General features: G+C 40.7%; 1 protein-coding gene across 1 annotated transcript in view; it reads left to right on the top strand.

The window, feature by feature from the left end:
• SLIT3 (slit guidance ligand 3) overlaps nucleotides 1–26,401 on the top strand; it is a 789,390-nt gene that overhangs the window by 47,510 nt on the left and 715,479 nt on the right. The gene's annotated exons all lie outside the window — the stretch shown is intronic.

Here is a 26,401-nt window from a genome sequence, read left to right as displayed (position 1 = left end):
GTCAGACTTTTTAAAACTTGAGTAATTTTGTTCCTGGCAAAATATTGTACATTACATTTTTTTGTTCGAAATTACATTGGAATATATTGCTTTTTTTTGCAGTAGTGATCATTCAAAGGGCATTAACCCTAAATTAATATTATTTTCTCTTAATGTAGTTGAACTTGTCTAGACATCAAAGCAAAAGCCTCATTATTAACTAAAAATATGGACAGAGTTTTCTTTGTGAAATTTATTGCCTGTGATGTCTTTCCCCCTCCTTTAAATCAGTCTAAAACTATAAAACTAAATGTCTGTGTAGATTCCAGTTATTGATGTCAAAAACGTGCTTTTTGACAACTTTCCAATTGTTTTACTTTTACCATTAGCATCTCTAAAAACTTAGCTTTACTGATTGAATGGATGCTAGTTCTTGCAACACAAGCAGAGCCTCCAAAGGGAAAATTTCTCTCAAAAATTGTGCCAGATGAGGAAAGCATGAGGCTGACTTAAGCGCTGATTTCAAGTCACAACATGAGTAGCTGCAGTGCAGACTTGGTAATTATAATAATATTGCAGACAGTAACTAGGTTTTGATAATATCCGTTAGATATGGAAACCCACATGCAACAAGGAGTCTGCAAGCTGTCTTCTGCACTTCCTACGTTCTTTAAAGGTCTTCCTTTCTCTACCACTGAGCACCTATAACTCCAATTCAGTTAAGTTCAATGGGAGCTACTGGTCTTCAGCACATCAAAAAAGCAGGCTTTATTTAGTGGTTTTGCACCATGGATTAGTTTTTATAACATTGCCACCTCCTATGCCTTTCTAAGCTAGAACTAAAAGGGTCAATTTCTGCGGTGGCTAAGCATCAAAAGAAAAAATGGTTTAAACAAAACACGTGTAAAACTAATGTGTGCAGTTAGTCTGCCTTACTTAAATGTTTGTTCTTCTGCAGCTGTAGGTCCAATCCTGCAACCTGCTCTGCATAGGCCAACTCCACATTTGTGCAGTACCCAATGGAAGTTAAGAGTCTCTGTGGGTGTTTAGGTGTCCACCTTCCTGAAACAGCTTGCAGGTCTGAGGCCCTGAAACAGCATTAGTATAAGGCCTGGTCTGCACTACGATTTTAGGTCAAATTTAGCAGCGTTACCTCGATTTTTAACTCTGCACCCGTCCACATGACAAAGCCCTTTTTTTCGACTTAAAGGGCTCTTAAAATCAATTTCTTTACTCCACCCCTGACAAGGGGATTAGTGCTTAAATCGGCCTTGCTGGGTCGAATTTGGAGTAGTGTGGACGTAATTCGATGGTATTGACCTCCGGGAGCTATCCCAGAGTGCTCCATTGTGACCGCTCTGGACAGTGCTCTTAACTCAGATGCATTGGCCAGGTAGACAGGAAAAGTTCCACGAACTTTTGAATTTCATTTCCTGTTTGGCCAGCGTGGCGAGCTGATCAGCACAGGTGACCGCGGAGTCCCAGAATTGCAAAAGAGCTCCAGCATGGACCGAACAGGAGGTACGAGATCTGATCGCTGTATGGGGAGACGAATCCTTGCTAGCTGAACTCCATTCTGGTAAACGAAATGCAAAAAAAATTGAAAAAATCTCCGAGGGCATGAAGGACAGAGGCTATAACAGGGACTCGCAGCAGTGCCGTGTGAAATTTAAGGCGCTCAGGCAAGCCTACCAAAAAACCAGAGAGGCAAATGCTCTGGGTCACAGCCCCAAATATGCTGCTTCTGTGATGAACTGCATGCCATTCTAGGGGATGCAGCCACCACTACCCCAACCTGTGCTTTGACTTCGTCAATGGAGTAGAATGCAACACAGAAGCGGTTATTGGGGACGAGGAAGGTAGCTCACAGCAAGGAAGCGGAGAAACCAGTTTCCGCAACAGCCAGGATCTGTTTCTCACTGTGCAACTGGAGCCAGTAATCCCCTGAACCCACCCAAGGCGTGCTCCTGGACCCTGAAGCGGAGAAGGAACCTCTGGTGAGTGTACCTTTTGTAAATATTATACATGGTTTAAAAGCAAGCGTGTTTAATGATTAATTTGCCCTGGCGTTCACGGCCAGTACAGCTACTGGAAAAGTCTGTTAACATGTCTGGGGATGGAGCGGAAATCCTCCAGGGACATCTCCATAAAGCTCTCCTGGAGGTACTCCCAAAGCCTTTGCAAAAGGTTTCTGGGGAGGGCAGCCTTATTCCATTCTCCATGGTAGGACACTTTACCATGCCAGGCCAGTAGCACATAGTTGGGAATCATTGCAGAACAAAGCAGTGCAGTGTATGGTCCCGATATTTGCTGGCATTCAAACAACATCCGTTCTTTATGTGTTATCCTCAAGAGAGAGAGATCATTCATGGTCACCTGGTTGAAATAGGGTAGTTTTATTAAGCGGACATTCAGAGGTGCCTGTTCTTGCTGGGATGTTTGCCTGTGGCTGAACAGAAATGTTTCCCACTGTTAGCCACACGGTGGGGGGAGGGGTGAAGCCATCATCCCATAGAATTGGATGTATGTGTGGGGGGTTAGTTGATTTTGTGCTGCATGTTAACCCGGAAACCGCATACCCTCCTTTTAAATTGCCAGCCCATTTTAAATGGCCAATCCAATGGGTGCTTGGTATGGGAAATGAGGACATTGCTGTTTGAAACTATTCCCACATGTTATGAAGGTTAAAGAAGCCAAAAGACTGTGGCTTACCATGTCTACCTGCAAGCTGAATTCTGTTGCCCCGCCCTGTGTGAGTGATCTCTCACACCAAACCGGCATACCCTCAATAAGAGGCAAAATGCAACCTTGTAACGAAAGCACATGTGCTATGTAATGTTAACAGCAAGGTTTACCATGAAAGAGTGTACCCATTGTTCTGTAAAATGTGTCTTTTTAACCACCATTCTCCCTTTTTTTTCTTCCACCAGCTGCATATGTTTCTCCTTCACAGAGGCTAGCAAAGATTAGAAGGCGAATAAAATGCACTTGGGATGAAATGTTCTCTGAGCTCATGCCGTCCTCCCACACTGACAGAGCACAGCAGAATGTGTGGAGGCAGACATTGTCTGGATGCTGGGAAGCGCAATATGAGTGTGAGGAGAGGTGGCGAGCTGAATTGCGTAAGTGGCAGGCTGAAGATGATTGGTGGTGTCAGCTTGCTGACAGAAGGCAGGAGTCAATGCTCAGGCTGCTGGAGGATCAAACTTATATGCTTCAGCATATGGTTGAGCTGCAGGAAAGGCAGCAGGAGCCCAGACCGCCACTGCAGCCCCTGTGTAACCTCCTCCCCAAGTTCCATAGCTTCCTCACCCAGACGCCCAAGAATGTGGTGAGGGGGGACCTCCAGCTACTCCACCCCAGAGGATTACCCAAGCAACAGAAGGCTGGCCTTCAATATGTTTTTTTTATTTGTTTTTTTTTTAAGTTTTAAAGTGCAGTGTGGCCTTGTGCTTCCATCCTCCCCCACCTCACCCGGTGCTTCCCTCCTCCCCCATCCCTCCTGGGCTACCTTGGCAGTTATCCCCCTATTTGTGTGATGAATTAATAAAGAATGCATGAATATGAAGGAACAATGACTTTATTGCCTCTGCAAGTGGTGACTGAAGGGAGAGGGGATGGTATTAGTATACAGGGAAGTAGAGTGAACCAAGGGAGTGGGTTCATCAAGGAGAAACAAACAAAACTTTCACACCATAGCCTGACCAGTAATGAAACTGGTTTTCAAAGCTTCTCTGATACGCAGTGCACCCTCCTGTACTCTTCTAACCACCCTGATGTCTGGCTACACGTAATCAGTGGCCAGGTAATTTGCCTCAACCTCCTACCCAACCATAAACATCTCCCCCTTACTCTCACAGATATTGTGGAGCGCACAGCAAGCAGTAATAACAATGAGAATATTGGTTTCGTTGAGGTCTATCCGAGTTGCCAGTGCGCTTTTAAACATCCAAATGCACATTCTACCACCATTCTGCACTTGCTCAGTCTATAGTTGAACAGCTGCTGACTACTGTCCAGATTGTCTGTGCATGGCTTCACGAGCCATGACATTAAGGGGTATGCTGGGTCCCCAAGGATAACTATAGGCATTTCAACATCCCTGATGGTTATTTTCTGGTGTGGGAAGATAGTCCCTTCCTGCAGCTTTTGAAACAGACCAGAGTTCCTGAAGTTGCGAGTGTCATGTACCTTTCCCGGCCATCCCACGTTGATGTTGGTGAAACGTCCCTTGTGATCCACCAGTGCTTGCAGCAGCACTGAAACGTACCCCTTTCAGTTAATGTACTCGCTGGCTTGGTGCTCTGGTGCCAAGATAGGTTTCCGTCTGTTGCCCCACCACAGTTAGGAAATTCCATTGCAGCAAAGCCATCCACTATGGCCTGCATATTTCCCAGAGTCACTACCCTTGATATCAGCAGCTCTTTGGTTGTGCTGTCTGCTTGGATCACAGCAGCCCCCACAGTAGATTTGCCCACTCCAAATTTGATTCCCGACTGACCGGTCGCTGTCTGGTGTTGCAAGCTTCCACAGGGCTATCACCACTCGCTTCTCAACTGTGAGGGCTGCTCTCATCTTGGTATCCTGGCACTTCAAGGCAAGGGAAAGCAAGTCACAAAGTTCCATGGAAGTGCCCTTATGCATGCGAAAGTTTCAGAGCCACTGGGAATCATTGCAGACCTGCAACACTATGCAGTCCCACCAGTCTGTGCTTGTTTCCTGGGCTCAGAATTGGCGTTCCATGCCATGAACCTGCCCAATTAACACCATGATGTGCACATTGCCGGGGCCCATACTTTGTAAGAAGTTTATGTGCGTGTCCTCATCACTCTCGTCACCGCGCTGCTGTCGCCTCCTCATCTGGTTTCACTTTTGCCGGTTCTGGTTCTGCATATCCTGCTGGATAATGCACATGGTGTTTACAGTGCTCATAATTGCCACAGTGATCTGAGAGGGCTCCATGTTCCCGTGGCGTCTGGGCTGAAAAAAAGGCATGAAATGATTTTCTGCCGTTGCTCTGATGGAGGGAAGGTGACTAACGACATGGCTTACAAGTTTGGCTTACAGGGAATTAAAATCAACAAAGGGGGTGGCTTTGCATCAAGGAGAAACACAAACAACTGTCACACAGAATGGCCTCCTCTAGGATTGAACTCAAAACCCTGGGTTTAGCAGGCCATTGATTTCATGGAGGGAGGGAGAGAGGGAGGGGGGAGCAAAACAGATCTGATCTATTCCTTGTTTTGATCCATTCCATCTATCTTATACATGTTAGGCTGTCAGCAGACAGTGCAGTACAACTGCTAGCCATCGTCATCTCCTGGCTGCTCACCGGAAGACAGTGCAGTACGACTGCTGGCAGGACTGAGTCTCCATGAGACGAAACTTGAAAAGGGAATGACCTGGCTGAGTCACTTCCATGTCTGCCCAAGTGCCCCGACTGACCTCACCGAGGTCAGCTAAAAGAGCACCCAGGAGTACGATGACGATGGCTACCAATCGTAATGCACCGTCTGCTGCCAAAAGGCACTGAGCTGCTGCTCTGCAGCAATGCAGTACCATGTCTGCCAGTACCCAGGAGACATACGGTGATGGTGAGCTGAGTGGGCTCCATGTTTGCCGTGGTATGGCATCTGCTCAGGTAACCCAGGAAAAAAGGCGTGAAACGATTGTCTGCCGTTGCTTTCACGGAGGGAGGAAGGGAGAGGAGCCTGACAAGATGTACCCAGAACCACCCGTGACACTGTTTTTGCCCCATCGGGCATTGGGATCTCAACCCAGAATTCCAATGGGCGGCGGAGACTGCGGGAGCTGTGGGATAGCTACCTACAGTGCAACACTCCGGAAGTCGACGCTAGCCTCGGTACTGTGGACACAGTCTGCCGACTTAATGCACTTAGAGCATTTTATGTGGGGACACACACAATCAACTGTATAAAAATGATTTCTAAAAAAAGACTTCTATAAATTCGACCTAATTTCATAGTGTAGACATACCCTAAGTCTTCTGTCAGGTTCGAGTGCTATTGCTATTGCTGTCATGCTCTTTATAGCACAGATGTACAGTACGATCTTCCAAAATGTGTGGTGAACTTATGTCAGCTAAAGGACATCATATGTCAAGCCTTATGAATAGTAGGAGTGCTCAGTAAGTATTTAAGTAGTTATGAATATAGCTGAAAGAATTTGGAGTGCCCTTCAAGAATCTTCTAAATGATACCCCAGAGTTCAGCTCACTTGGCTCATAGTACTATAACCATTTTAAGGTAACTGCTCTACCTTTTGGTATATGGAATATCTCAGAAGACAGCGTCACTTGCTTAGTAATTTCTGGCGCCTTTATATTACGGCCCTATCTCTTAATTCAATTTATGTTTCATTGTATAAAATGAAATTATGTAGTCAACTGTTATTCATGCTAGTTTTATGTAGGGCTAATTACTGGACTGACTGTAAAACATGACTAACATTGCTGATGGAAAGCTTGGAGAAGCAGAGATTTTTGCTTCAGTACTTTTTGTATGTCACTAAGGAAGATTAAAAAGATGTGTTCTGAGAATGCAAGCATGAACTAAACATACTCCAATGAGCATGGCATTGTTTAAAGAGAGTAATTCACAAGATAGAATCTTGGGTACAATTTATAAGAAACTTATTTCAATCAAACCTTCTAAAATTGCCATGGCATGAACGCCAGCCCTTTCTTAACGAAAGAGATATTTGGAGAGTGTTGAGCATGTGAAGTGCCATATAAATGCTATGGATGCTTCAAGTTTTAGAAAGATGCTTCACATTTTTCTAAAATGGAGAACAGGAAACTTAGTGTTCTGCAGAGTGCTCTTTAATCGGCAATACTAGTAGCCAATGAGGGGCCAATAAATATTTGTATACCTCTTTAAGTTCATTTGGTGTAATTAAGAGATCAAAAGTAAAATCCTCCACTGAGGAGTATCCTAGAGATTTATGATCCTTCCTGAAGGTCAGATTAACAATGCCCTCTTTTCCCATACCCTTATGATTAAACTGGTCCAGTCCCTGTAAGTGCGGGATGCAGTACCCAGACAGGATGAATCAGTGTCTAATGTGATGCACTATTTCTGACTTTGCTTTAACTGTTCTAGAACACATAGCATTGAAATATATCCGAATAAAAATAGAATTTTACAATATAGCTGGATTTGATTTGCACTGTGAGCTTAATATGTATAGTACTGTGAAATATTGGCATACAAAGTTGTAATACAATTAAAAAACTATTTTATTGACTTGTTTGTTTGGACCCTGACATTTCAGCTACACCATCATACTTAAATTTGTAAGGTAACAAAATGAGCAGAAAGGCCGTTACACATTATACAAACAAAATGAGACACATGATCAAGAACGTAGGTGTACTACAGTAAATTAATAAACTCATGATACTGGGTATGATGGGGCCCAAAGTACAGATTGAAATCCCTCCCACAGCCAGATGTCCTACATCTCTGTAGAATGAAGAGGCAGGATACAAGACATTAAATAGTCTTGACTTTTACATAGCCGTCTGCCAAAAATTGTCACATAGCCCCACTATCTTCAAAAGGGTTAACTTTAGCTCACAGTTTGTTCTTTCTCCTCAGATCAGTTTCTTTAGCTTAGACTAAAGGATTTCAACATCTGAAAACGCTAACAATATGTTTCTGTTTTTAAAGGATGACAAAAACTGTAAATATAGTCAAATCTAATCTCTCCAATGTTCGGAAAAATAATTAGCTCTCAGACAAAGAACTTGGATGCCAAGTTTTAACTCCAGAACCCTTGTTTTGTTCAGCGACAGAGCTTTAAAATGGAAATTGGGTTTGACATTTAACTGGAGAGATGCTACTGTGTATTATATTTCTGTAAGCTGAATTTTAAATGTTTGATTATGACATTAAAGTGGGTTGTTTGGCCATAATGTACTGTAAAATCACTATTAGTGACCGAGGATGCTAGTGGAGAAGAATAATTTGTTCTGAGAGATGCTTTGCCATCTAGACATCAATTAGTACTGAACGAGCTTTAAATAAATCATGTAATACAAAAAGCATTTTCCACAATTAACATGCTGAGTGGAGAGATTGCTAAGTGGCTCAGAGTTGTGGGTAAAATAATAAATGTATCAGATAGTTCTTCACTATTGTAAACAAACGTTTGTTGCAGACCTGTGGCATTCTAGATGGATCCCTGCTTATGGTATTTATACAGAGTTTGCAGTGTTTCTTTACACCCAGCAAACATGCATTTTTTCCATATTCCTAAAAATCTAAGTTTATGAATCACCCAATAATAGAGCAGAGTAACAAAGCAGTGGTTTGCATAAGGTTAGGAAACACTATTTTCTGTGATAGCTATTCAGGAAAAGGTTTCAAAATGGTCATTTTCTATTAGTGAATTGTGAAGTATAAACCCTGCTCTGGTGTTGAAGGGGTTAAAAAGCTGCTATGGGCAAGGCTGGCCATTTCACTCATGAGAAGAGGGAATAAGGGCTTAGAAAGCAGAAATTTCCCAGCAGCTGCCAGGCAGTTCTGGGACAGAGCAGATAGTGGCTCTACAGCTCTGAAAGGAGACTCCCAGAAGCCTTTGGGGTACTTCCCACAGGAATGCCATTTACCAGCGGCCCTCCCCCCCACCCTTCCCGCCTGTGTTTACAAGGAGACAGTGACCCTTGTAAACATCTACAAGCCTCATAACAGAAAAACTAGGGGTCACCAAATATAATTAATAGGCAACAGGTTTAAAACAAATAAAAGGAAGTATTTCTTCACACAATGCATGGTCAACCTTTGGAACTCCTTGCCAGAGGATGTTGTGAAGGCCAAGACCATAACAGGGTTCAGAAAAGAACTAGGTAAGTTCATGGAGGAGATCCATCAATGGCTATTAGCCAGGATGGGCAGGAATGGTGTCCCTAGCCTCCGTTTGCCAGAAGCTGGGAATGGGCGACAGGGGATTGATCACTTGATGATGACTTGTTATGTTCATTCCCTCTGGGGCACTTGGCACTGGCCACTGTCAGAAGACAGGATACTGGGCTAGATGGACCTTTGGTCTGACCCAGTAGGGTCATTCTTATGTTCAAGGTGAGTTGATTAGGTGGTTGGTACCACTATGCTCTACTCCTTTTGGGGTTAGGGAATCTGAGAACATACGGAAGAGACTAGGGGAGTGGGAGCCAAGAACCCTACCCCCTTCAACACAAATGGACAATTTAACTCAATGTGTATCATAGGGATCCATACTTAGGCAGACGGGATGCCCTACAGAGTTTTCAGTGTTTATGCAGTAGGAAACACCTGACAACAGCCTGAGAACTGTGACAATGATGACAGTAGATGCCCTGCTCATGTTGGTTTGCTATGAGTTTCACTATTTTAGTACTCCAGATGACTGTGAAATTTAGATATTCTGGAACTGCAGACAATACATTTGTTCTTTCATCTCACTGAGCCATATTAATTTATTTGTAAGAATCTCCTCTGTGACCTTTTGGTGAAGAAGCTTACTTGTGCTGTATGCCTCAGTTTTCCTATAATACACAAATAACTCTTTTCTACTAACTCAGAGTAAATGAGCATAAAATAGTTGATCAGGACACACCAAAGACATACATTTGAATGGATTTAAAGCAGCAGGCTGTTACATGGTTAGAGTGGTAGAACCACTGATTTAATAATTCTTTGAGAGGTGGGGAGCCCAGAGTAACATGCTGCTGCCATTGGTTGAGCTTTATATGATGTTACGTTGGCTCAAGCAGCCAAAATAAATGTTCCCAAGCTGTAGCCTTGGCTGCTGAAAGGATGATTAAGATTTCAGATTTGCCTTCTTCAGTTGCGCAAGTCAGAACTGTTAAGTGGCCTTTTTCGGACATTTCACTGTAGTTTGTTTAAGTTCCTGTGATTTAGTGAAGTGTTGCTCTTTCCTGTAAATTGCATACCAGATCTGGTTAGGGAAGATCAGTGTTTTATAGATATCTTTCTTGTAACTTTGCTGTTCTCACAACTCCAGTGTATGCTAGATTTTAAAAAAAGAATTATGGAAGGGGGAAAATATCTTATAGTTCAAAAAGCTGTTGTTTGAAAAAAATGTTTTGAAATCTCTTCTACATACTTTTCCATATAGAGTCAAAATACTCTGACCAGTTACTGAACAGAAGAAAATAAACTAAGTTATAAGCTATGTCATGCAAATATTCAGTTTGTTTTGTGACTAGCGTCACATATTGGATCTCTCCTGCTTGAGAAATGCCAACCATTCAAGGTTTTATTGAAACTGTGGTGAAATGAGCACAATGCAAAAGAAAGCACACATGATATAAAGATTTAAAAGATGGCAGTGTACATGTAGAATACAAAATACATAGAAAGCTATTTTTAAATATGCAACTTCAAAAATATTTGTTTCAATGTGACACTGACCTGTAATTTGACACGTAGGATAACCTCTACTTCTGACCTCTTACTTAAAGTGAACAACGGATTGACCCTATTGTTGTCCCCCATAACTTGGACACCTTTTGCTATTGTCATTTGACTGTATTGGGTTTCCTGTGGGATTCCATGTAAGTATAAATAAAGACTATTCCAGGCATCTTAACAGATATCTTAAGAGCTAAATGTAACATCCACATGTTAAAGAATAGACACACAGCTACATATGAATCTGGCCAGTAGGTATATAAATTATCCACACAGAGGGCTCAATGCTCCCTACAAGAGATGGACTTTGCAATGTGCCATGAATGTTAACAGATCCAGGCTATTTTAAAACAGAGTAAACACCAAATTGCAGAATCAAGGAGCCTCATGAGAACCTCCTAGCAACTTTTGTTAGCATCCTAGCCACACACCCAGTTTCAGATGGGGAGACAGAACTTGAGTGCCTCTGCTGATGGAAACTGTGATAGTCTGGCACAAGGAAAGGTGCTCTGTCTAGAACATTATCAAACTTGCAAGTCAATTAGGGCTGTATAGGGAGAGAATTTCAAACTGGGATGAAAGGTATGCATCAGATGGGAGTGCATGTTATGGAATGCTGGTATAGTGGGTACTGTGGTGAAGCAACACTGAGGAGGCAGTCAGCCACTTTCTGCACCAGCTTTAGCTTCTGAATAATTTTAAAATGTAGTGCCATAAGAGCATCTTGTGCTGTATTTTGGCTATTCTTATTGTTCAGTTTTTTAACTGGTTGTTTCTGTTTAAAATTTTCAAATGGCTTAAGTCATCTTGTCATTTAATTGTCAACATTTCTTCTTTTGGAAATAATTTAATTTGTTGAGGAGACTTCAATGTTAAGAAATATTGAAAATTTTTTAACCATCTACTTTAAAAAGTGTCTCTCATATAGAAATTTGCTAGCAGCTTGGCATTGCGTACCTACAGTACAACAATATTTATTTCTAACCACATACTGTACTCCCATTAAACTTGGCATTATTTCAAGGGTCAAAGGCAGCATATGGGATGCTGAGCTAATATAGCTTTTATTTAAATAGATATGTTTTCATCTTGAAGTATATATCATGTATTAACATTCATATGAGTTAGTTAAGTAATACTTCAGGCATTAAAATGAGAAACCACCGTGTGACACAAATACATAGTTTATGTAGATGGAGGATGCTATATACTTTGGAAACCAACTAAATAAGATAAAGAAGTATTTAATTGCCAGTCAAAAGCAAACCACCACATTTGGGCAGTCGGCAGTATGATTAGTGTACAGTATTTGAAGTCCAAGGACTGGAAAAGTAAATGAATTCTAATTTAGTACAAAAGTGCACCTGCAGAGTAGCTAAGTATATTTGGTACTGATTAGCGTTTGTTCCTTGCAGATTTGAAGTTACCTTTCCTGAAGCTTCAGCTGACATAAATAATGCAAACATATTTGAAGAGAGAAAGCTGGGATTTGCTTATGTTCATATTACGAATGACAACACCAATGGAAACTTGGAGGAAAGTAATTACATAGCTCTCCTCTTCCAAGGATTTTTAAGTGCTTGCTTGTCTGGTGGGACAACAGAATCATAACTCCAAACTTACTCATATGCTTCAGAAGAAGCATAAACCAAAGCATGAAAATAACTGATCTTTCTAAGGTACTCATCATCTATCAAAATCCGCTGCATCAAACTGCTTGGAGTTAAGGATAGTGGTCACTACATGTTTAATTTAATAATTCTCATTCAGTTGTCATTTGACCACAAATCGAAATGTTCATAATTATATTGTTTAACCCAGCATGGCATTGTAAGTTTCCAAACTGCTTGCTATAAAGTCCTAAAACTCTTAAATGTAAAATAGTTCTACAGCTTCATTGAACTCTAACACCACATTAAAACATCCCAGAATGTAAAATGCAGACTTGGGAAGAAATTTGAGTGTAATTTCTAAATTTTGACTCCTTTGGTGTTGACATTGAGTTATACTTTGAGTCATCTTACCTTGAAAAGCGTTTCCTGTCAGAACTTACTGCACTGAGGAATCAGTAAATGAGAACCTCTTACTAAAGGGTGAAGTTGGAGAATGGCTACTTTCTTTAAAACTTACTTTGGAACTTAGTTTTATTATATAGTAATCAAGAATAAATTGTCACTTGAATCTAAAATATTTCCCAGCCAAGGTAGTTAATACAAAACTAACATTTAGATTTAAGTATTGTTGGGTGACTTTCCAAATGGGTATCTATCAGAAAGGGAACAGGTGGGAGTGGGAGGGGGAGAAGAAGAATCTTAACTAGTGAAAAACAATGGACTTTATCTGTGCTTGAGAGAAGAATAGAATCCTGCTTTTAGTTTGCAGTACTTGGAAGAAGTGTGTCAATCTTTTGGACCCAATCTGTTGTCAGTTGATCAAATTGGGCAGTGTAAACCAGAGGCTCTGAATCTTTCCAAACTACTGTACCCCTTTCAAGAGTCTGATTTATCTTGAATACTCCCAAATTTCACCTCACTTAAAAGCTTACAAAACCAGACATAAAAATGCAAGTGCATCAGCACACTATTACTGAAAAATTGCCTACTTTTTCATTTTTACCATATAATTATAAAATATATTAATTGGAATATAAATATTGTACCTACATTTTAGTGTATAGAGCAGTTTAAACAAATCATTGTCTATTAAATTTTAGTTTCTAATGACTTTGCTAGTGGTTTTAATGTAGCATATTGTAAAACTAGGCAAATATCTAGATAAATAGATGTATCGCCTGGAAGACCTCTGAATATTTCCAGGAGAACACATACCCCTGGTTGAGAACCACTGGTGTAAACAAATAGAAAATATTGTGCTCCTCTGTGGAATATTGATTCATGGATTTTTAAGGCCAGAAGCAATCACTGAGATGATCTTGTCTGATTTCCAGCATAACACAGACTATAAGACTTCTAGGAATTAATTCCTGCTTCAGGTCCAATAGATGTTGTTGAACTATGGCATATTTTATTAAAAAAATAATAACCCAGTCTTGATTTTAAAAGTGCCAGTGATGGAGACTCCAACACAACCCTTGATGAATTGTTCCAATGGTCAGTAACCCTCAAAGTTAAAAATGTGCTCCTTTCTAGTCTGAATTTGTCTAGCTTCTACTTTCAGCCACTGGATGTTGTTATAACTTTGTCTGCTAGATTGAAGAACCCTCTGTTAAAATTTTGTTGCCCAGGTGGGTACTCTCAGACTGATTAAGTCACCGCTTAAGCTTCTCTTCTGTGGGCTATGTGGATTGCACTCCATGTCTCACTATCAGGCATGTTTTCAAAAGTCTTCAATCATTCTGGTGGCTCTTCTCTGAACTGTCTCTAATTTCTCAAAATCCTTGTTAAACTGTGGACACCAGAACTGAATGCAGCATTCCTGTAGCAGCTGTACCAGTGCCAAATAGAGATGTGATATATTCTCTCTATTTCTGCTCAAGATCTCCCTGTTTATGTATCCAAAGATCACAGTAAGTCTTTTGATCACACCATGCCTCTGGGAGGGCATGTTCAGCTGATGACAATCCCCCCCCCCATCATTTTAGGGTTGTCCCCCATTTCATGTCTTCAAATATGCAATACTGTTTTGTAGAGTGAATGTGAATCTCATAGCTTCTTCTCAGCTGCTAACATGTGGATGTTATGACTTTAGGTTCTGAATTAAGTGGCTTTTATATTCCATTTCTGGCTACACTAAATAGTGATACATTCAATTTATAACTTCAGTGGATTGGAGGTACAGCATAATGATGGCCCATTGAAGGTCAAATTGAAAGTGAACAAGGACTGTAGAACTGAGTGTGTGTTTATTTGTATGGGAAAATGTTTGGATCCAAACTGTGAAATTGTGTAATAGCTTTCCCCTTCTCCTTTTTGGGCTGTACACTGAATAAAGCAGCACATCTCAAATTAGATAACCACTTGTAGTGGCTCATCTGAACTGCCGTATATTCAGAATGACCTTTCTCTGGTTATCTCTTATAGCTGGATAGTGTCTTTACCAAGTGTGGATCATGCACACTAACTGTTTATGTACTAAAGGGCACTAATGCCCTACTTAATTCATGATTTAGTATGTCTGTCTACAGTTAGTAATTAAATAGTTACATTAGCCCGCTACTATGAACCTTTAGTCTTTACTTTTGCTATTGCTGATGTGAGAGTGGACCTTTCTCTCCTTTCTAAACATTCAAAAAGTTGGCGCCTCTTCTGGAAGGGAAACCATTAGCAGCTCTGTCAACAGGTCTTCACAGGAGGAATCCAAACACAGGAAGAGTGGAAGAGAGAGCAGCTCAGAAGAGTGGTGGACACATGTTTGAGCAAACTAACTTGGTTTGCATTGGTACGTCTGTCCAGTGCTGCAAAACAAAGTAGTTTATTTTAACAATTATCATAATAAACCATCCTGGTTTCATCAAAAACATTTTCATAGCAGGTCACTGACCTATAAGAACTCAGGGAAAAACAAGTATGGGTCAGGCTTAAATAGACAAGAGGCTTTGTAACCACAGAATTTCTAAGCTTCCGAAAGTGATGACTGTAAGAGGAAATGGAATAATGATGTTTCATATACAGCATAGCTATAATTCACATGGAATTTTAGATTAATGTTTATCATTACATTGAAGATAAACATTATTCTTGCGGTGGTTTATTTGTTTGATCTTTGCATTTTTTTGTACTTCAGGGGGATTTGCAGCATGCTTTGCATAAGCAATATGATTGAATGTTTTGCCATTTGGTTTTAGCAGTCATTACTTTAGTCATTATGGAAAAATCCAAGGGTTTGTCTTAGTAATGGGTAAATTTGCATCCAGTCCATGAATATGATCATCTTCCCAAATGCTTCGTTTAGGCTCAGAAATGTGAAAACATCACCAACAGGTATTCTTTCTCTTGGCTTGAGCTTATTTCATCATTTAATTGATTGTCATATACTACTTTGATGCCAGTGTAAAATGTCCATGAATTTGGCTAAATTTATCCTGATGTTTGTAGGTATTTTCCTTAATTTACTTTAAAACAATTATTCCTAATTATTAAATGATGACGAATTCATGATGAAATATGAGTAGTTAGTGTGTTGTAAATCCCTGTTCATCAAGTCTTTGATATTTAGTTATTTGAGCCTTTCCATCATAGATGAGATCCTGAGCCTTGAATCATATTTTTCTCCTTTACTCTCCAGTTTGTCAATATTTTTGTTGAACTAGAGCAGAAAAAAATGCACCATTCCAAAGGCATGAAATCTAACTCTATTTCATGACTTGTCAGTTTAAAATTCCCCTCTAACCTTCTAATGTTACTCTCTGGATTCAGAAAATGATACAGTAATTGCTACATCTTTTTTTTTACTCATCTCCAAGATGCTTTTAGAGGAAGGAAGGCAATTAAAGCTTTGTTAGTGTTCTAGGTGCTAGCTACATTGTTCTTCTTTTGCATTTGACCTTTTGGCAGTAGTTGGAGAGAGAGAGAGAGTGTGTATGTGTAAATATTCAGATTTTTCAGAAGTGCCCAGAACCCACAAATGAGGGCAGAATTTTTAAAAACTTGGAACATCTTTAGTGACCGGAATGAAAGGGCCAGATTTCCTAATATCTATAGTACTGAGAAATAGGAGCCGCTGAGTGCTAAGCACTTCAGAAAATCTAGGCCAAACTATTGTGATGTTTTTGCAGGGTCAGAAGAGAGGTGGCTGAAAGTAATTTAGGTTTTGTCCTATGTTTGTATAGCACCTAGTACAATGGGCCCTGGTCCATGCCTGGGGCTCCTATGTGCTATAGTAATACAAATTGTTATTATTTATTAATAATAATGGGGAAAGGTTAAGGCATTGTGAAATTGAGAGAGAGACCATATGTCATTGTGTGTGATGATAGAGACATCATTCTAATTTATATAATTAATAGTAATGGTTAATCCAGTATTCAGTATCAAAATTAATGACTGGCTATCCATGATGTCTGGTTCTGAGGGTAGATGGAAGACACTCTGTAAATATGTAGGAATTGCCTCTATTCTGACTAAGGGTGGTTTTATTTATCCATAGTTCTTTCTCTTAATAGGACACCCCGGCTAATAGTGTGCTGATTTGTGTCCATAAGTAGCTTTCTCCCTCTCTCTAGTCAGTTTGGCTCTGGAGGGTGTGTCTTTTGTCAAGCATCCAGTTCAATTCAGAGAAGGAGGTGGTTCCCTTTGTCTTAATTTCATTGGTAGTGTCTAATGGGATATAGCCCCACAGTGGAGGGAACAAATATTGCTATTAGAGCATTTTTTACAGTACATGGACAGGCTTGGCAGGTCAGCCTTGGATTTACTAAAAAGAACCACTTTACCCAGAAAATACACGGTGTTTGCCCTAGAAAAAAAAATAAAGCCACAATATCTCAATGTAATTTAATTTCTTAATTTTAACATGAGTGTAGGGCTTCTGGAAAGGGACAACTTGATTATTCCAAACTGAAATCTTTATAAACAGGGCAGGTAGAGCTTGGGAAGTGTCAGGTTAAATTTCCCTGTTGGACTTCTTCATTGTGCCTGAGCCTTGACCTGAAGAGAAACTAATTTGATGATTATGCCTAGTCTAACCTTGACACCTATGCTGAAATTAAAGAGTTGTTAAATGTCCTTTTTTGGTAGTGTTGAAACACATCTATTGGGAACTGGAGTGGAACCAACATATTAATTTCATATAGGCTTTTGAAGAACCATCATCGTGATAACCACAATTGGTTGCTATCAGCCTGTACTGAATTTTCATCCAGAAACATTGATGAAAATTGGAGCTTTCCCATCTCCCAGGCCACCATTAGTCTTTTTTTGTAAGAACCTCTGTTTACATCCTATAAAATAAGAATGTAATTTTTCAACTTACTCAAAAAATTGCAAATAAAATTCAACAGCTTGTGTCAAACATGTACCTGGATATGTGAATGTATTGGTGATCTGTCTTGTTTGGACTCTCTTAATGTATGCAATATTAGGCATTAGGCAAAGCAGGAGGAAATTAAACCTCTGAGGTTGTAATCTACTGTAGCTCTGTGACCATATGGTGCTTGGACTTTGGATATTCTGTGCAGTTCTGCTGCTGTTCCTGGGTTATTAGTTACCGTCCACCTTACATTTCTGTTCTCCATTCCCCTCTTCAGTTTTCATTGCAACTCTCTCTTTCTTTTCTTAGGCTATGTCTACACTTGAAGCTGGGGGTGAGAGTCCCAGCTTGTGCTGACATACTCACACTAAAAATACTAGTGCAGCCATGGTAGCATGGGTAGCAGAGGCATTAGTTAGCCACTCTGACTACAAACCTACCTGGACCCCAAGGTGGCTAGCCTGCCTGTGCTACTGCAGCTATGCTACTTTTAAGTGCACCAGCTTGATGAGAGCTAGTGTGAGTATATCTGCATGGGATGAGGCTTGTCTCCCTAGCTCCAAGTGTAGACATAGCCTTAGAGTGAGCTGTGGAACTATTTTGCATCTTTCACAATGACTTCAAAGTCCTTAGTACTTCAGACATTTATGCTATTACAGCATTCTCACTTGGATTTTGTATTGCATACAAATTCAAACATCTAGGCTGCTCAAGACAAGCTTATAAATATTCCATCATAACATGCCAGTTTTGGTGGGTGAATGCAGGAATTTTAAGACAGTTAATTTGAACTAAAGCCATGAAAAAATATCTACTTCCAGGCAAAGGAAATTTGAGCTTAAACTACAGAGCCCAGCATTGTCCCCATCTCCATAAGATGATATGAGCAGCCAGAAAAACAGAGAAATTCTCAGGTAACTCCGATGGAAAACTGAAGTTCACATATAAAACTTCCAATGTACATATTAATTCTTTGCAGAGAGGTGGAAGAGATGTGTCTTGCTTGCTGCATGTAAGTGCCTATAAAGGTTCTCCACTGGATGGTGGGAGATCCCGGTTTTCCATCTAATGAAGTCTAGCTGACACAGACCATTATCTTTCCCAGTCTTCAAACTGTCATGCAAGACCTTCCCATCTGTTTATCCATAAGAGATCTCACTGTTTTAATCAATGTAGACAGTTTCTTCTTTATAAGCATAGTTCATTATAGTGATGTAAAGTCCCACTTCTCACTGTTGTTCTCACTGTACTAAGACATGAATGTAAGTAGATATATTTTTATTTATTTCATATCATAATCTTGGGGTTTGGCCCTAGTGGCCACCTTCTTGGCAGCCCACTTGAAATTCCAGCGCATGTCCTCAGTCTTTATGTCTGACTGCGGTAATGCGAAGAGTGCTAACAGAATATAATAGTCAAAACCAACTGTTTCTCAGGGGGGCACTGAATTTCAACTAGTATCCCTTACAAAAAATGTCTAAAATTGATGTGCCTAAGATAGTTAATAATTATATTCATAACCTTAGTATGCCTATTTATAATCATTGGAATTGTCATGCTCCCATTGCAAGTACATTGACACAAATTATGATTGTGCTTATAGTTTACTCTTTCTTAGGTCGAAATATGCAGTATTTTAAAAGATAAAATGTGCTAAATCCTCAGCAGTGCTAGTGCTAGCTCATTGGGGTCTTAAGCAGGAAAATTTTTGCACGTGTGTGTGTGTGCGCGCGCACACAGGCATACGTGCACACACACACACACACACACACACAATTAATAGGGGAGCCCCTTGATCTGCTTGGGGCCCTAAGCAGTTGTTTAGTCTACTTATCCCTAGCGCCAGCTATGAGCCTCTGAGCCTACTGTCTTCTTCTGTTTTGCTGTAAGGTGCTATTTCATTTTTATGGCTTCTTGGTTATACCCAAGCCTGTCATCTTACTGCTTTGTTCTTAAACCAACTCTTGCAAAGTAGCTTAAACTACATTGCATTCCCTGAGGCTCCTCTCTAAGGGTAGTGTGGTACAGCTCTTAAAAACAAAGAAAAAAATCAAGGTCTTACAAATAGTGTGTGTATCCCCCCAAAAATGAAACCCAGATGTTTTTAGTGTGAAATAAATAAATGACCAAGCCATAGCTTAAACCCAAGGTCCTGTTGGAAAGCTTCCAGGTGTCATTAGCTGAACTACCAGGTAGCCCCTTAAACATTATTCTTGTATCTTGAAAGATTCATAAAAGCACTATAGATTAAATGAATTTGCAATTAAATAAAAGTATTATGGATTCCGCCATCGGTAGTAATTTAGATACTGATCTCAAACAGTAGAAAAACAAGCACAGGCTCTAAAGATGTACTGAATGGACTGGTAACCTGTGTGCTATTTTTATTAAGTCTAGCATAGTACAAGAAATTCTATTGACAAAGCTCTTGATAAAATGTGTTGATATAAGTATCTCTCTGGATCTCTTTCAAATGCAATTTCTTGCAGGTAACTATAAACACATTAAAACAGCTATAGTAGTTGATGGGGGGGAGGAGGGAGAGAACTTTTTATCTTAATATAAAAATTGTAATTTTGTCTAGTTCAGAAGCCATGGATAGTCCATAGGGAATTGGAAAGGTAATTTCTTGAAGCCCATGAGAGACACAATGTTTTAATTGAGGGTAGAATTGACCCCTGTGGTATATTTTTGTTTTAAAAAAGGTAAAGCTTTGATTTACTGTGATTTTGCACATCAACTTAATTTTTTAGAAGGGATGTATAATATAAAATCTTCCTGTATTATCAAATAATACAACTTATATGATATTTGAAATGGAAATGAGAGTAGGTATATGAATATATATTGTGTTATTTCTTGATTTGTAGTTCTCTTGTTGGTAGTGGCCTGGTCCTTTATTTCTTCCATAGCACCTTCAGTTTGATGATCACAAAGTTCTTTAAACACATATGACTGTAAAACCTTTGAGATTAATGTTAAGCTTGTTTTACAGACAGTAAGTGATACTCCAAAGCTTCACAACCAATAAGTCGCAATAATATATAATGAACTCCTGAAGTTTTTGTGATCCTCTGCTCTTTAAAATGGGCAACTTTGTTTCTCAAAAACTTAAGTTTGAATAATATTTGCCTTGTTCATATGCAGCATGTTTTAAGACTGTAGAAAAGCTGATAGCATTGATTTTTCCTTCCTAGCTTAGTTTTGGATCGAAGTAAAATCATTTTGGAGGTGGAAGAACAAACCATTGAAGTGAAAATTCTGGAGATTTGCTATCAAATTATCTTATTTTGAATGTTTATGCCCCAATACTACCAGAAATTATTTTATTGCTCTAAAAATTCTTTGAATAATCAACCACACTTCACCTTAAATTATAACATTTTCCAGTTGTGAAAATATATTTGTATGTCTTGTGAGTACATGCAACAAGTAATTTCCCAGTAGCCTTTAAATCCAGTCACACTGTTCTGGGGCTAGTATAGCAATACTAAAGTTTTTGGAAAAATAAAACGTGATCTGGAAACTCTAAAAATCCAAATATTGGACAGTGTCTTCATGGAGCATCTGATCTGAAACACCTCAGATATCTCAATACGTATTCTCTTGTGGTTTAAAATCAACACACATCACAGGAAAAATAAAGCTCCACAACTGGGATATAAACTTTATACGGGAATGATGTTCTGTCAGTTATAGTACCTGTTATGGAGACATCACTGAATTCCTCTTTGCCTCAGCTCTGAAAGATATTAAACATTCTGAAAGCTGGGTCGCGCTGGTGAACTACACATTTAGGGCCAAACTTCTCATTCACAATCACAGGCTGTGGGCACCTAAGATTTGCTTCTTGAGAGGTTAAAACTTAAAACGGGTCAGTTCTCCTCTTGCAGATCACTATCATGTAAAGGAAATGGGAGCAATATGTTTCCTTTGAGGAGAGAATAAAGCACTAAGAACAGTGGAAAAAATAATCTTCTCAATACTTAATACAGAGGAACATCATTCTATTCCAGTTTTTAATGATCATATGATTTTAATCTTGCTAACTATGTCCTAAAACTGAATACCATTTGATTATAGGCAATGCAGAGAACAATGACTTAATACATTGCACATTGACATCTAACATAATGCTTGCTTAAATGTGAGTTCTGTTGCAACTAATTTTAAACAATAAACACTGGTTTTCAGGAGTATGAGATGGTAAAGAGAGAGGTTGCTCTATGTTTATATGTAGACTAATCAAAAAGGCTTGATGTCAGTTAAGTTTACTTGTGTATCATTTAGAAATATCTGATGAGTCTGGAGAGAAGTTTACTGAGAACACAGGGTAACTTTGACAGAACACGATGTCTGATAGTGGCACCACTGCTGAAACACCTGGAAGCTATTCAAGAAGACCATTGGGTTCAGTCCGCAGGCTGGTCATTTATTTATTTCTCAGAAGGATAACATCTGTGCTTTAGTTTGAGATGAAACCAGGTTTGGATATAATCTTGAAAGCTTGGTTCTGTTAGAATCTACTTACCTTGGCCTTATTTCAAATGGAAGAAAGGCAGGTGGATAGAGAAGTGCGTGTGGGGCTGAGGATATAAACTATTATGCAGACTTTGGTTCAAATGCATGTTAAAATCCTACATGTGAGCAGATTGCACTTGAGAAAGGAATTAACCAAAATGAAAAACCAATCGTAACAGTGGCATATCGTTGTAAATGAGCTGCTCAGACCTGGGGTGTTAGTAGCAAAATATGGCTATCTTCATTTCATAGCATAAATTGAAATACTAAAAAAGTTGGTTGGAGCAGAAAGGCTCTAATTAGTTATACATGGGGATTTGTCACAGTTGCAAATCAGGGGATGTGTGGATGTCTGGAAAAGCTTAAAGGATCTTTATGTGTATGTATGTATTCTTGCATGCACATGCAGTCTGATCCATTGGAAAAGAAGAATGGCAGTGAGGTAGTCTTACATTATCTTTGAACTTGCCAGCAATGAAAGCAGAAGCCACTTGGTCCAGGTTATAATGGCCTATGATCATTTAAAAATGGCAGATAATGATCTATGAAATTAGACAGTCTATTTCCTTGACAGTGTATGCTTTTCAGGAATTCCTTCTACTCTGTTCACCAGTGTGACTAACTGCCATGTTTGTTCGAAGCAGGAGTATTGAAAAAAGCATGGTATCAAGAAAAAAGCTGGTTGATACTCTAGCCTTGCCCTAGGGGTGAACAAATGACTGTAGATAAAAACTATTTCATATAAAGTACATTAAAATAATGAATGCTTTCCAAATGAAGCACTCGGTAAGCATATGTCAAAGTTAAGTTTGTGCACAAACTTAAATCTCCTTCTATATATTACTTTGCATCACAGTAGTCTATAATTTATTCCCATACATCCTTGCCTCATCCAGCATGTAGAACAACGGGTGTCTAGTGAACAAGGTGTCCCTCCAAAGAGATTTATTATCCTTCATGTAGAATTTGTGGCTCCTTGTCTGAACCTTCACGCCATCCAAATCCTACACTGAATGATGCAGGTATAGATTAGAAAAAATAGTTCCTGCGTATTGACAGGCGGGTAGTAATACTTGTGCATGAGGGGACTGAATTAAGGTTGCATTACATTCCTTGACTTTTGAGTGCTTGACTTAAAGTAGTGATGTTCATCTAAGGTAGTTTTGGTATGTGATTACCTCAGTTTAAACCAAGAAGATAAACCACTTCATATGTTACTAGTTGCTCGATAATAGAATGCTCAGACATTCACCATATGTGTGCCCAACTAGGCAAGGGTTACAGTGGAGCTCTTTATGTATTCTATGTACACTTCTTCCTTATGACACATGAAGGCTGAGCTCCTTGACAGCCATCTCTCTTTGCCTCAGAGGTCACATGCACACAATGTTACAAACAAAAATTCCCTAAATGTACACTTGCACAAGTGTACAGAGCTGATAGAGAAATGACACTTAGTTTATCATGACACAAATTGAAGTGTGTGCACAAGGTATCTTTTAAAATGGTTATAGGCCATAATGAAAATGATTTTTCTAACAATTCTTAAAATTGAATTCCTTCCTACACTGGGTCACTGATCTCCATATCTACTGCACACTAGAGAAGATAATGCAACTAGGTACAGTGACATTTTAGTTATGTTCCTGAAAGATGCTACTTTAAGCGAAATGATGTTAAGGGAATCCAACCTCCCCATAAGAATAAATATAAATAGTTGGGGGGGGGGTTAGGTTCCAATTTCATCAGACAAAAAACTCTCTCCACACACACACACACATGCGTGCGCACACACACACACAGAGTATAAGTTTTAAACAAACAATTTAATACTGTACACTGCAGTGATGATTGTGAAGCTTGGTTGAGGTGAAGTCAGAGGGTGGGATATTTCCCGGGGAATGCCTTGTTGCTAAATGGTGAACTAGCACTCGACTGAGCCCTCAAGGGTTAAAACATTGTTAATGTAGCCTCACACTCGTCAAGACAGCACGAATGGAGGGAGGGGAGACAGCATGGCAGAGAGAAACAGAGAGACACTGTGTGTATGTGTATATCTGTGAGAGAGATGTATTGTTCCTTTAAGTAGCCTGACCCCACTCTGAGTGCACTGCCTTTTTAAGTAGATCAGCAAGTTGAGACAGTAGCTGCTACCAGCAAGTTCCCTCTGGCCTGAGCCCTGTCGTGTCCCCCCCAGCTCTGTGGAGATGGGGGTACAGGAGTAGGGGGAGGAGGGTGTGACAAAGTTCCTCCTCTACCTGGGTGGGTCCTGCGCTTATTGGCAGATTTGCTTATCCCAGGGCCCTGTGGATTGCAGCTGTCCACAGTGCATCCTGTAACAGCTGCATGACAGCTACAACTCCCTGGGCTACTTCCCCATGGCCTCCTCCAAACACTTTCTTTATCCTCACCACAGGACCTTCCTCCTGGTGTCTGATAATGCTTGTACTCCTTAGTCCTCCAGAAGCACAGCCTCTCACTCTCAGCTCCTTGCGCCTCTTGCTCCCAGCTTCTCACATGCACTTCCTCTCCTCTGGCTCCCCTACCCCTAGCCTGACTGGAGTGAGCTCCTTTTTAAACCCAGGTGCCCTGATTAGTCTGCCTTGATTGGCTTCAGGTGTTCTAATCAGCCTGTCTACCTTAATTGGTTCTAGCAAGTTCCTGATTACTCTAGTGCAGCCCCTGCTCCGGTCACTCAGGGAACAGAAAACTACTATCCAGTGACCAGTATATTTGCCCTCTGCCAGACTCCTGTACCCCACTGGTTTGGATCTGTCACATATCCCTCCCCGCTGCTCAACACCAAGGGGTTGGGCAGCTTGGGATGCCAGACAGTGCACACGTGACAAGCCATCAGCATTGCCGAGATAGCTCCCTGCTCTGTGTTGCACACGGAACTGGAAAGGTTGGAGGGATAAGAACCAGCTGGTCACCCCTGTGTTCTTTTCCTTGTTCCGCTGCATCCATTGAAGAGGGGCATGGTCGGACATGAGGACAGATCTGTGCCCGAACAAATAGTAGCGCAATGCTTCCATGGCCCATTTTATGGCGAGGCGCTCTATCTCCACCACGGCATATTTTTGTTCCCTCGGAAGGAGTTTCCTACTGAGGTAGAGAAATGGGTGTTCCTCCTCCCCGACCATCTGTGATAGAATGGCCCCCAACCCTACTTCCGATGCATCTGTCTGCAGGATAAATTCCTTGGTGAAATCAGGGGCTATCAGTACAAGGTTACTGCAGAGGGCAGTCCTTATGTCTGTGAATGCTTCCTCTGCTGCATCAGACCATCTTACAAGATCAGGTCCATGGGCTTTTACTACGTCTGTCAGGGGGCTTGCCCTTGTGGCAAAGTGGGGGATAAATCGTCTGTAATACCCCACTACACCAAGGAATGACCGGACTTGTTTCTTGCGACATGGTTGGGGCCAATTTTGGATGACCTCCAACTTGTTCACTTGGGATTTTACCAGACCTTTTCCCACAATGTAGCCAAGATATTTGGCCTCCGTAAACCCTACAGCGCACTTGGCAGGGTTTGCTGTAAGGCCAGATCAACTGAAGGTATCAAGGACTGCCTCCACCTTCTCTAGGTGGGTTTCCCAGTCTGGGGTATGAATGACCACATCGTCCAAGTAGGCGGCAGCATAAGTGGTATGCAGGCGTAATAGCTTGTCCATGAGGCGCTGAAAAGTAGCTAGGGCCCCATGTAGTCCAAAAGGGAGGACAGTATATTGAAAAAGACCCTCTGGTGTGGAGAACGCAGTCTTTTCCTTTGCGTCTTCCGCAAAGGGAATCTGTCAGTACCCCTTTGTCAAGTCTTGAGTAGTCAAGTACCGGGCATTACCCAGACGGTCCACTAGCTCATCTATGCGAGGTATGGGGTATGCATCGAACTGGGATACTTCATTTAGTCGCCGGAAGTCGTTGCAAAACCTTGTGGTGCCATCAGGTTTGGGCATTAGCACGACTGGGCTGGACCACTGACTGTGGGATTCTTCGATGATCCCCAACTCCAGCATTTTTTTTACTTCTGCTTTTATTTCCTCCCTTTTGGCTGCTGGTACCCGATAGGGCCTCATTGTTATTCTGCCCCAGGGTTCGTGACAATGTGGTGATATGCCTCTGTTGTTTAACCTCGTTTTGTCGAGAGCACATCTTGGTTCAGGAAGATCATCTCAGACACCTCATTCTTCTGGTCTGTTGTTAAATCGGGAGACACTCTCACCTATTTGGAAGGCTTGTTTTCCTGGGTTAGGTCTTTTTGGACAGTTATGCATGCCTCTTGTGCATGCCTGGGTTTCAGAAGGTTGATGTGGTAAATCTGTTCTTGTTTTCGGTGTCCTGGCTGCCGTACCTTGTAGGTTACTTCCCCCACGGGTTCAACCACCTCATAGGGCCCCTGCCATTGGGCCAGAAGCTTGCTTTCTGCCGTAGGTACCAACACCATCACCCGATCCCCTGGTTGGAACTGTCGGACTTTTGCCTGGCGATTGTAATGGGTTCTCTGGGCCTCTTGTGCCTTTTCCAAATGTTCCCGT

This window comes from Gopherus flavomarginatus, chromosome 7 (assembly GCF_025201925.1).
Source record: "Gopherus flavomarginatus isolate rGopFla2 chromosome 7, rGopFla2.mat.asm, whole genome shotgun sequence".
NCBI classification, from domain to species: domain Eukaryota; kingdom Metazoa; phylum Chordata; order Testudines; family Testudinidae; genus Gopherus; species Gopherus flavomarginatus.
The sequence above is the reverse complement of the archived record's forward strand: the minus strand, read 5'-3'. Positions and strand labels throughout refer to the sequence as shown.